The sequence below is a fragment of the Cydia strobilella genome, chromosome 19 (genome assembly GCF_947568885.1).
Source record: "Cydia strobilella chromosome 19, ilCydStro3.1, whole genome shotgun sequence".
In the NCBI taxonomy this organism is placed as follows: Eukaryota; Metazoa; Arthropoda; class Insecta; order Lepidoptera; family Tortricidae; genus Cydia; species Cydia strobilella.
The window spans coordinates 13,497,967-13,507,755 of NC_086059.1; positions in this window are offsets into that span (position 1 = coordinate 13,497,967).

Consider the following 9,789-nt stretch of genomic DNA (forward strand, 5'->3'; position numbering starts at 1 on the left):
GACGGAAATGTTTCGTGCCCTCTCTTCTGTCACTGTTTTTGGGTTATCAAAATCCGTGAGTAAGGTTGCCAGAGCTCGAGGGAGAGGAGTGTTGGGTCGGCAACGCGCATGTAACTCCTCTGGAGTTGCAGGCGTACATAGGCTATGGAGACTGCTTAACATCAGGCGGGCCGTATGCTTGTTTGCCACCGACGTAGTATAAAAAAAATCCGTTTCACCCAGAAATGAGGAAGAAGTATAAAGAGTTCAATAAAATTTAAGGATATAATTAATATAATATATATATTATATATATATTATATAATTCTGATTTTAATTTTATTTTATTAATAGTATATAGTAGTAGTTAATTCAGTGCAATCAGTAAGTAGTACCTGAGCCTTTTCAGAAAATAGTGTACCCAATTAGCGTGAGTTGTTAAGAAAAGTTAATCACTGCTAGTTTTGTGACGATAATTTAAAGATGGGCTCGTCGACGGAACCGGTGACCAGAGAGCTGGCGGCTTTCTCTCGCAGCGCATAAGTATTGCCATTCAGCGAGGGAATGCTGCCAGCATCTTTGGCACAATGCCGCGGGGGCCTTATTTAGATGTTTTTTAATTAAGAGTAGTTTTGTTTTTTAATTTATTTATTTATTTATAAGTTGTTATTCTTAGTTACTTTTAGTTTTACTCTTAAATAAAAAGATGGGCCGAATATGGAGTTTGCCGAATAAACATTTTTACAGTTTTGTAAAGCCTCTGTAATTTTTGTAACACTTTTCATAAACTGATGACTAAAATGACATAATACCGAGCCCTACAGTGGACGAGGCCGAATTCGAACCGGCGCCTTCAGTTTACACGCCTAACGCCCTGATCTGACCTAGAGGTCAGGCCCAGAGGCCATCCGGCCACGGCGGTACCCATCCCAAATTCTCGAGTAAATGTCTTTTTCTCTTGCAGCATCTTTGACCAACTCTAAAGGGCGAGCAGTACGTGCTAGCATCTCCTATAGTTCCTATACAGGGTGTCCCCAGCCATTGGACACAGCAGAAATGTACATATGCATTAGGGTATTTAGAACCAGTATACAAAGTATCATAACAACCGGTGTAGCGGTTCCGAATTAATTAACAAATTACGATTTTTTACTTTGGAGCAGTAAATAGTATGAAACCTTTTTCGACCTTTTTGATTATCTTTTTTATTTATGTCACTAATAAGATTCTGACGTATGGATGGTATAGAAAGGATGCCAATCTCTTATGGCAGAATTGTTGCAAAAGTGACCGCTTTCAGCTTTAAATAATAGTTCCTAATCTCTCCGGTGGCGCTAGCTAGGCTCTGGGACATGAGTATAACATGAACCATATAAGGCAACAAATAACCCGACCAAATTACGTAGGTTGTTTTTGGTAGTATTTCGGTGTATGGTGGCGCCGCCTAATTACTGTTTTTTGATGGACACTTTTCATACATAGAGATTTGGCTCCTTTATATAGTCTCCATGTTCTGACGTTTGACAAATGTCATCTTTGCCGCATATTTTCGAACAAATTGTTAAAAACTGCCAATAATTAATACAGTATGTTTCTTTTTGGTTTGATTATTTTAGAAATAACTTTTGTTTGAATTTTTTTTTTGTTATTTGTTCTAATAAAAAAAATATTAACGTTAGAGCATTCCTGAGAAGTAAGCCTACGTGGGATTTCAGGGTTTGTCCAATGGCTAAGGTCACCCGTATACTAATCCCTTACGGGACTACAGCGCAGCTAGAAAGATGGTGCTGCCATCTACAACTAGGGAACAGCATGTCATGTATTTCAGTTTATAATTTATAGTACTAAAACCAAATCAAAATATTTAATAAAAATAGTTTTAAAAAATCCCTAGTTGTAAGTAACATTTCATATACCTTCATCTACTACATATAATACATATCCGTCTGATAATTTTTTCTTCGCTGTCTAAAGGTTATCTATCACTTTTTAGCGATAAACTTAGTGTTAATGGACTGCAAAAACACGGACTTGCAAGTGAACTCAGATTTTACATGTTGTTTTACTAACCGCGTAGCCAACATGCCAATCACTTACGCTCCGTAGCGAACGAAACGCAACTGTCACTGTCGCACTAATACGGAAGAGTGATAGAGAGACACAAAGCGTTTCGTTGTCGTAGCGATAGCGTTTGTCACCTTGGCTAGACCGCGTAGCCAACATGCCAATCACTTACGCTCCGTAGCGAACGAAACGCAACTGTCACTGTCGCACTAATACGGAAGAGTGATAGAGAGACACAAAGCGTTTCGTTGTCGTAGCGATAGCGTTTGTCACCTTGGCTAGACCGCGTAGCCAACATGCCAATCACTTACGCTCCGTAGCGAACGAAACGCAACTGTCACTGTCGCACTAATACGGAAGAGTGATAGAGAGACACAAAGCGTTTCGTTGTCGTAGCGATAGCGTTTGTCACCTTGGCTAGACCGCGTAGCCAACATGCCAATCACTTACGCTCCGTAGCGAACGAAACGTCAACTGTCACTGTCGCACTAATACGGAAGAGTGATAGAGACACAAAGCGTTTCGTTGTCGTAGCGAAAGCGTTTGTCACCTTGGCTAGACCGCGTAGCCAACATGCCAATCACTTACGCTCCGTAGCGAACGAAACGCAACTGTCACTGTCGCACTAATACGGAAGAGTGATAGAGAGACACAAAGCGTTTCGTTGTCGTAGCGATAGCGTTTGTCACCTTGGCTAGACCGCGTAGCCAACATGCCAATCACTTACGCTCCGTAGCGAACGAAACGCAACTGTCACTGTCGCACTAATACGGAAGAGTGATAGAGAGACACAAAGCGTTTCGTTGTCGTAGCGATAGCGTTTGTCACCTTGGCTAGACCGCGTAGCCAACATGCCAATCACTTACGCTCCGTAGCGAACGAAACGCAACTGTCACTGTCGCACTAATACGGAAGAGTGAAAGAGAGACACAAAGAGTTTCGTTGTCGTAGCGATAGCGTTTGTCACCTTGGCTAGGCCGCTAAGTCATCTGTCTCTATCACTCTTCCTAAACAGGATGGAATAAAATTATGGGCAATGGAGGGAAAGTGCTTTTAAACGGCCGGTCGCTCGGTGCCAATGCGTATAACATTAATAGGCTTGCTACTTGAAAAAAGACGAATAAAATTTGCGATTGTGAATATTATCTAACAAATCGGGTATATGCAATTTTTTAATTAAATACACAAATATTTATTTAAGTGAAAACATAGTTTTACAACATTCAATACTTAAAAATAATACTTAACTAATACTAAACCTAAACTAACCCTTAAAAACTAGTCGAACAACCCACCCCGCATCGCTCCCGACGCAATGGTGCCCACCACGCTTGCTGCGTTTCCGCGTACAATGAGGGCTATCTTTTTTTTGCTCACCAGTTGGCGCCTCTGTTGATGGTGGTCCAAAAGTCTAAAGAACAGCTGTCAGTCATTGAAGTGACAAGTGACATTTGACATTTCGAACTATGGAAAAGACCACCATCTACACTAGCGCCCCTAGCGGCGAATTCATACGCGTTAGCCCTCATTGCGTGCAATTTTTAATTTAATCGGAAATCGGGAAGTAGGCAAAATTTTGCTACCAAGATTTGACCCACACTAACTAACATAATTACTAACAGGGCAAGTTAAATAAAAGATTGTAAAAAATGATTTAGACAAATGAACAAAACGATAATTTGTAATTCATTAACAAACTATTTGACCTTCGGTCCGACAACGTCAATCGGGTCAGCTAATAAGTAAAAGCAAATAAATAAGATAAAATAAATCAATATTAGGAGACAATCTTAAACAAATTGACCTATTTTCGTCAATTAATGTTCTTAGTACCAGCAATCATTTGTAATTTCACTGAATAATCAATTGGTAGACCTTATTTTGATGCAATAAGGTTGGAATTAAGTGATAATTTAAGAGGATAGTGGAGCGCTATCCATACAAACGTGGGGGCTTTCTAGATATTGACATTATGGAATATTCGATTGTTAACCAAGGGATGAAACCATGATGAACGGTGCTTTTCATCCGAGTTAAATACTCTACTTTTCATTTTGAATATTACGAGGGAAGTAAAATACATGTGTATTTAAAAAAACACGGTTAAGTCAGTTAAGTATAAACCTCAGTATATTTCTTGAGGGTACTTTCAATTAAACAATTTAGGTAAAAATATCGTTATGGAATGGGGAGTTAATTATCAGAAATTCATCGATAACTGACCACGACTTGATCTTACTGGGCATTACTTCACCTAATACCTCGACTGGTAATATTGCCAAGTCCCGTATTCATTCGGATTCTGACGCGATTGCCTCCGAGTTGGAGCATCAAGACTGGTCTTCAGTTTTGAATGAAAGGGATGCCTCCAGATCGGCGACTATCTTTATGTCTATACTAAGTTCCGTGATCGGCAAGCATAGTAACCGAGTCAAGTTGAAACGGTCAAAACATCCAGTCAAACCGTGGATGACCCGTGGACTTTTAAAGTGTTCTTTACATAGAGACAAACTTCATGCTGATTATAGAGCAAATCCCAACGATCCTATCAAAAGGCTTATTTACACTAGATACAGAAACTTTTATACTGATCTTCTCCGTAAGCTTAAAAATGAATACTACAAGAGCTTACTAGCGGCTAACAAAAATAATTCTAGAAAACTCTGGAAATCCATCAAGGATATGACACATTCGCACCCTTTACAGAGTAATTATGATATCTTGGGTACCATCGAGGCTACGGAAAAGGCGTCTCTAAATCACTGCAATCAATATTTCTCTTCTATAGGTGAAACTTTATCAAACAAAATTCTATCTAGCATAGGTATCTCGCATAACGACCTTGCTGCTAAAGCTCATCAACTTGGCAATTCTCCGCCATATTCCTTCTTTTTACATCCAACCACTACCATCGACGTTGGTAACCACATTAGAGACCTTAAAGACGACAGTGCGACAGGTCTTGACGGAATTTCTAATCGCCTCGTAAAAAAAGTTCAAAGGTACATAGTAGCTCCTCTCACCCACGTGTTTAACCTAAGCCTCTCATCTGGGGTCTTTCCGGAAGTTTGGAAAACTGCAGCAGTTTGCCCGATATACAAAAGTGGCGATAGGAGTTCCCCGGTCAACTATAGGCCTATTTCTCTTTTAAGTACATTTTCAAAGTTGCTTGAAAAGATTGTCAATCAACAGCTGGTCAACTATTTGGAGAAAAATTGTATCATTTCTAATAACCAGTTTGGTTTCCGTAGAGGCAAATCTACCGAAGACGCCGTTACCCTTCTGACTAATACCGTTGCTAACTATCTGGACAAGGGTCTAAAAAGCATTGGGGTCTTCCTAGACTTAGCCAAAGCTTTCGACACAGTGTCTATTCCCATTTTGTTAACGAAGCTTGAAGGTTCGGGAATTAGGGGTCTTGGACTTGAGTGGTTTCGCAGCTACCTCACAAATAGAAGGCAGTGCGTAAAACTGGGTACAGCCACAAGCGACCAATTGGGGTTATGCTTTGGAGTTCCGCAGGGGAGCATTCTGGGTCCCACATTGTTTTTAATATACTTGAACGATCTAGCCTCAATAGAAATGCAACACGCTGACATGATCAGTTACGCTGACGACACAGTGATTATTTTTCACGGGTCGACTTGGGGCGAGGTCTTTCAAATAGCTCAACAGGGCCTGCTTCGAACCGCGAAATGGCTGAGCTGCAACCTCCTTAGCCTAAACTGTGCCAAAACGAACTACGTGTGTTTCTTTAAAACCAGCGCATCGAGTCCACCAAGTGACACTAGTTTAGTACTTCACACCTGCAATAATCCTGCCGCCATTGCCCTTCGTCCTGATTGTACCAACTGCCACTCTATTTCACGCGTAGAAGCCTTAAAATACTTAGGCGTAGTAATTGACGAAAAACTATGTTTCAAACAACATATTGTCGCTACGTCAAAAAGAGTTCGGAAGCTCATATACACGATGAAACTGCTGAGAGATGTAGCCGATAGTGAAACCTTAAAACTAGTGTATTTTGCCCTTTGTCAGTCGGTTCTAACATATTGTATCTTGGCGTGGGGGGGCTCAGCATCCTCATCATTGATAGATTTGGAGCGTGCGCAGCGCTCAGTACTTAAGGTTATGCTCAAAAAGTCACCACTTTTCTCAACGGACAGACTTTTCAGGGAGGCCTGCTTACTTAGTGTTAGAAAACTCTTTTTGGTAAAAATTGTCACCAGGGCCCACCGAAAGGTCTCGCTCTCGGTTGGACCGGTTGAATCCAACAGGCTCAGAAACCGTTGTTTTAGGATGCCATTAATGCCCACAAAGACTAGTTTCTGTAGACGTTTCAGTTCCTACCTAAAACCGTTCCTTTACAACAAGTTCTGCAAGATAGTTGACCTCCAAAAAATGACTGAAAGGGAAGTAAAAATTGTCGTGACTAGAGCATGCTTGGACTGGAACTATCACGAGACTGAACGTTTCTTAAGAAACGTTCTCCTCCTTCTTCTCCCATCCTCCCTCTTCTTTCACACCCTTATATACAAACACACCCACACACACGCTCTCTCACACATACTCACTCACCGACTTTAATTTGTAAATTTATTAGTCGTTATTAGCTGTAAGTTTCCTCTTATTTTAATTAATCTCTTCTTTTCCTTTTCCTTTTATAGTAGTATAGTTTTGTAGTTTTAATTATTCAAATTTAAATAAAATAGGTGTAATATTCTTTAATGTCAACTGCATTCTAGGACCCCAAGTCACAGGCATAGCCTAGTTTGGGATCCACTGTATCCATGTGTCTGAAAATTGTTCTCTATTGTCAATAAAAATTATTCTTATTCTTATTCTTATTCTAGAATGAAAATTGTACTACAAATAACAAATCCAATATATAAAATATTATGTATTCTAATTATTTTTTGAAATGAAATTAAATGTGTTAAATTAAATGTACCAATTAAAATGTGTTAAATGTGTAACAGTTAAATTGAATATGTACCTATTGAATATGTACCTGATGACATGTAACTTGGCGTTATGAATAAACTATCTGTATCTGTATCTGTACCATTTAAAACCAGAAGTTTAATTGCTTATCGTAAAAAAAGGAAAAAACGTATTACATACTTACAATGTTATTTTCACTTCTCATGCTCGTAAAGTTCGACTTTAAGTCGTGCGTAGACGACAAAAAATCGCTTTTTAAAATCTAGTGCATTAAGTAAAATGACTGACAAAACTGCTAGCCCCGCCGGCGCGCCTTCGACCGGCCCGAGTACAATTTTCTTTAATCTTGAATAAATACGGTAAAATAACTAAAATATTGTTAGATATTTTTTTTATATTTTACTCACAATCTAAGTGAAAAGCAGAGTGCATAACTTAGGCATAAATGTCCACTTTTGTCCTCGACTATATGGTCCTATTGCCTCGGATATAAATGGATCGCTTTATGCCCTTTATAGAAGAGGAGAATGAAGAAGAGGAGAATGAAGAGGAAAAGGAATTTAGAAGAGGGATTTCGATAGTTTCGGAAAAGTAACACACAAGCAGCTGACTTACTCGCACCAGGTTTAATAAAGTACTGACATAAAAACATGAATTACAGACATACGTCAATGGTTTAAAAATAGAGTTCTAGAAAAGGAACTTAAAACTAAACATAGACAATAAATAAGTATCAAAAACTATACAAATACAAATACAACCTCAACATCCTTGTTGTACAATCTACTATTTCGCATTTATAATATTAGTATATAAGTATAACAATGTAAAACTGCTCTCCCCAAAACAGTGTTGCCAATTAATTTTTGGTGTTATTCATAATTCATAATTTATTAGTCCCAAAGGTGACCGCTAACACTCGTGGGGTTACTTTTTATTGCGAGGGTATCTGTTTATAACACGAGGGATGAAAACCTGATGACAATAAGTAGCTACTGTTGGTGACTTTTTGGCCCATAATTTTAGTGAGTCTATTGTCCACAGGAGTGACTTATTTTTGTCTGTATAGATAGGCTGGCGCAAAAATACGATGGCATTTTTTTTTGTTTTTTTCTCTTACGCATCTTTTAACTAAAACAAAACCTTCAAAATATACTCTTTTATACGATTGTTAAAATTATCAACAATATGCCACAAGATATTTAGATCAGTACGGTTTTTACTCACTATTATTTTTGGTCGCTTTTGGCGACATGTTAAAACATATGTATACACATGTATATGTATAAACATGTGTATATGTGTAAACATGTGTATGTGTATGTTTATGTTGTGTAAAAATAATAGTGAGTAAAAACCGTACTGATATAAATATTTTAAAATATATCTCACGATAGTTTAAGTTCGAATATGCTACAGTAAAAAAATTGACAATCTATGCTTGTTCCATCCTGTATATGACTTATCGATCCGCCGCATTGGGTTTCCTGTTTCACAATAACATTTAAGATGTATTTACTACTGCAAGATGCAAGTGCAGCTAAGAAAACAGCAAATAACCCCTAGCCACCCTCGCAAACAACCCCTAAATAAAACCCTTATACGCATGCGCGTACCACCCGCCTGTCAACTAGTCTAGTCAGCTGTCATATACCGAAGTAACACGTCGCGAATTTTACGAAAAAAACGTATCAAATATTAAATTTTAGATATACCGTAGCAGCTAAATAAATAAAGGGTTCAGGAGAGAAATGGATTAGATCGTGTGAAGTGACCAATACAGAAATGATCATATGAAAATTGGGTGGGAAATTCTATTGCGAAAACTGTGATTTTATGGTCTGTGTTTATTTGGTTTGATTTTTGAGATTTGAAGTATCCAGGTAGTATTATAGAAATCTAAAGCATAGATATAAAGCTTCGTATTCTAGTACATCTAGGCTAGGTATCCCACAATTTATTAATTTCGACCTTATTATAAGGAAGTAAGGACGTTGTAACATACATTTATCATTTATCATTTATTTATTGTATTGTCATGTACATAATAGGTGTTACATAATATAAAGTCAGATCATGACACCCTGTAAGGGCACACAATAGTAATATTATTCTAGGCTAACATAACACTAACATTAACATTCTCACATGATAAGTGTTTCATCTCTTTCAATTTAGTGAGATGTGAAGATAGATCTTTTATTTAAGTATCTACCTCAGTACCTACCTCTAGCAGCAACTACAGTAAACAACAATTAGACAGTGACCAATCGCCTCCCGGGCGAAAACTCGTATAGTGGTTAACGGCTATGTTTGATGAACCCTTGTGAACATCAGCTGCCGCTTCGTTGGTGAGATCCGCCCAGGAGGCGATGACTGACGAAATTTGCGCCTGGCTCGCGCTGGTCCATCTGTTTTCAGTTTCATATAGCGGCCGGCCGTCTCCATACAAAATAATAAATATGGATGAGTAGTATTTTATATGGAGACGGTCGCTACGAGTATAAGACTAGGACTACGAGAATAAGTTATCCTAGGAAACCAGATCTTAACAAATAGAGCATACTCTGCATCGATTTGTCAGGCAGCAGAGTGTGGAGTGCCACCATACACCTCAAATGTCTATGAAAATGACGTGTGATATTTCCACACGTATACCTACACTGTAAAATCTGTGTGTTAGCTTTGACGGACTCTAATCAGCTTTCATTTGGTACAGAATTTCAATTTTTTTTATTTCAGGATTTCAAATTTTAAATATTATGAGTTACCTAGTTCTAAATTGATTTTTCTTAATATACC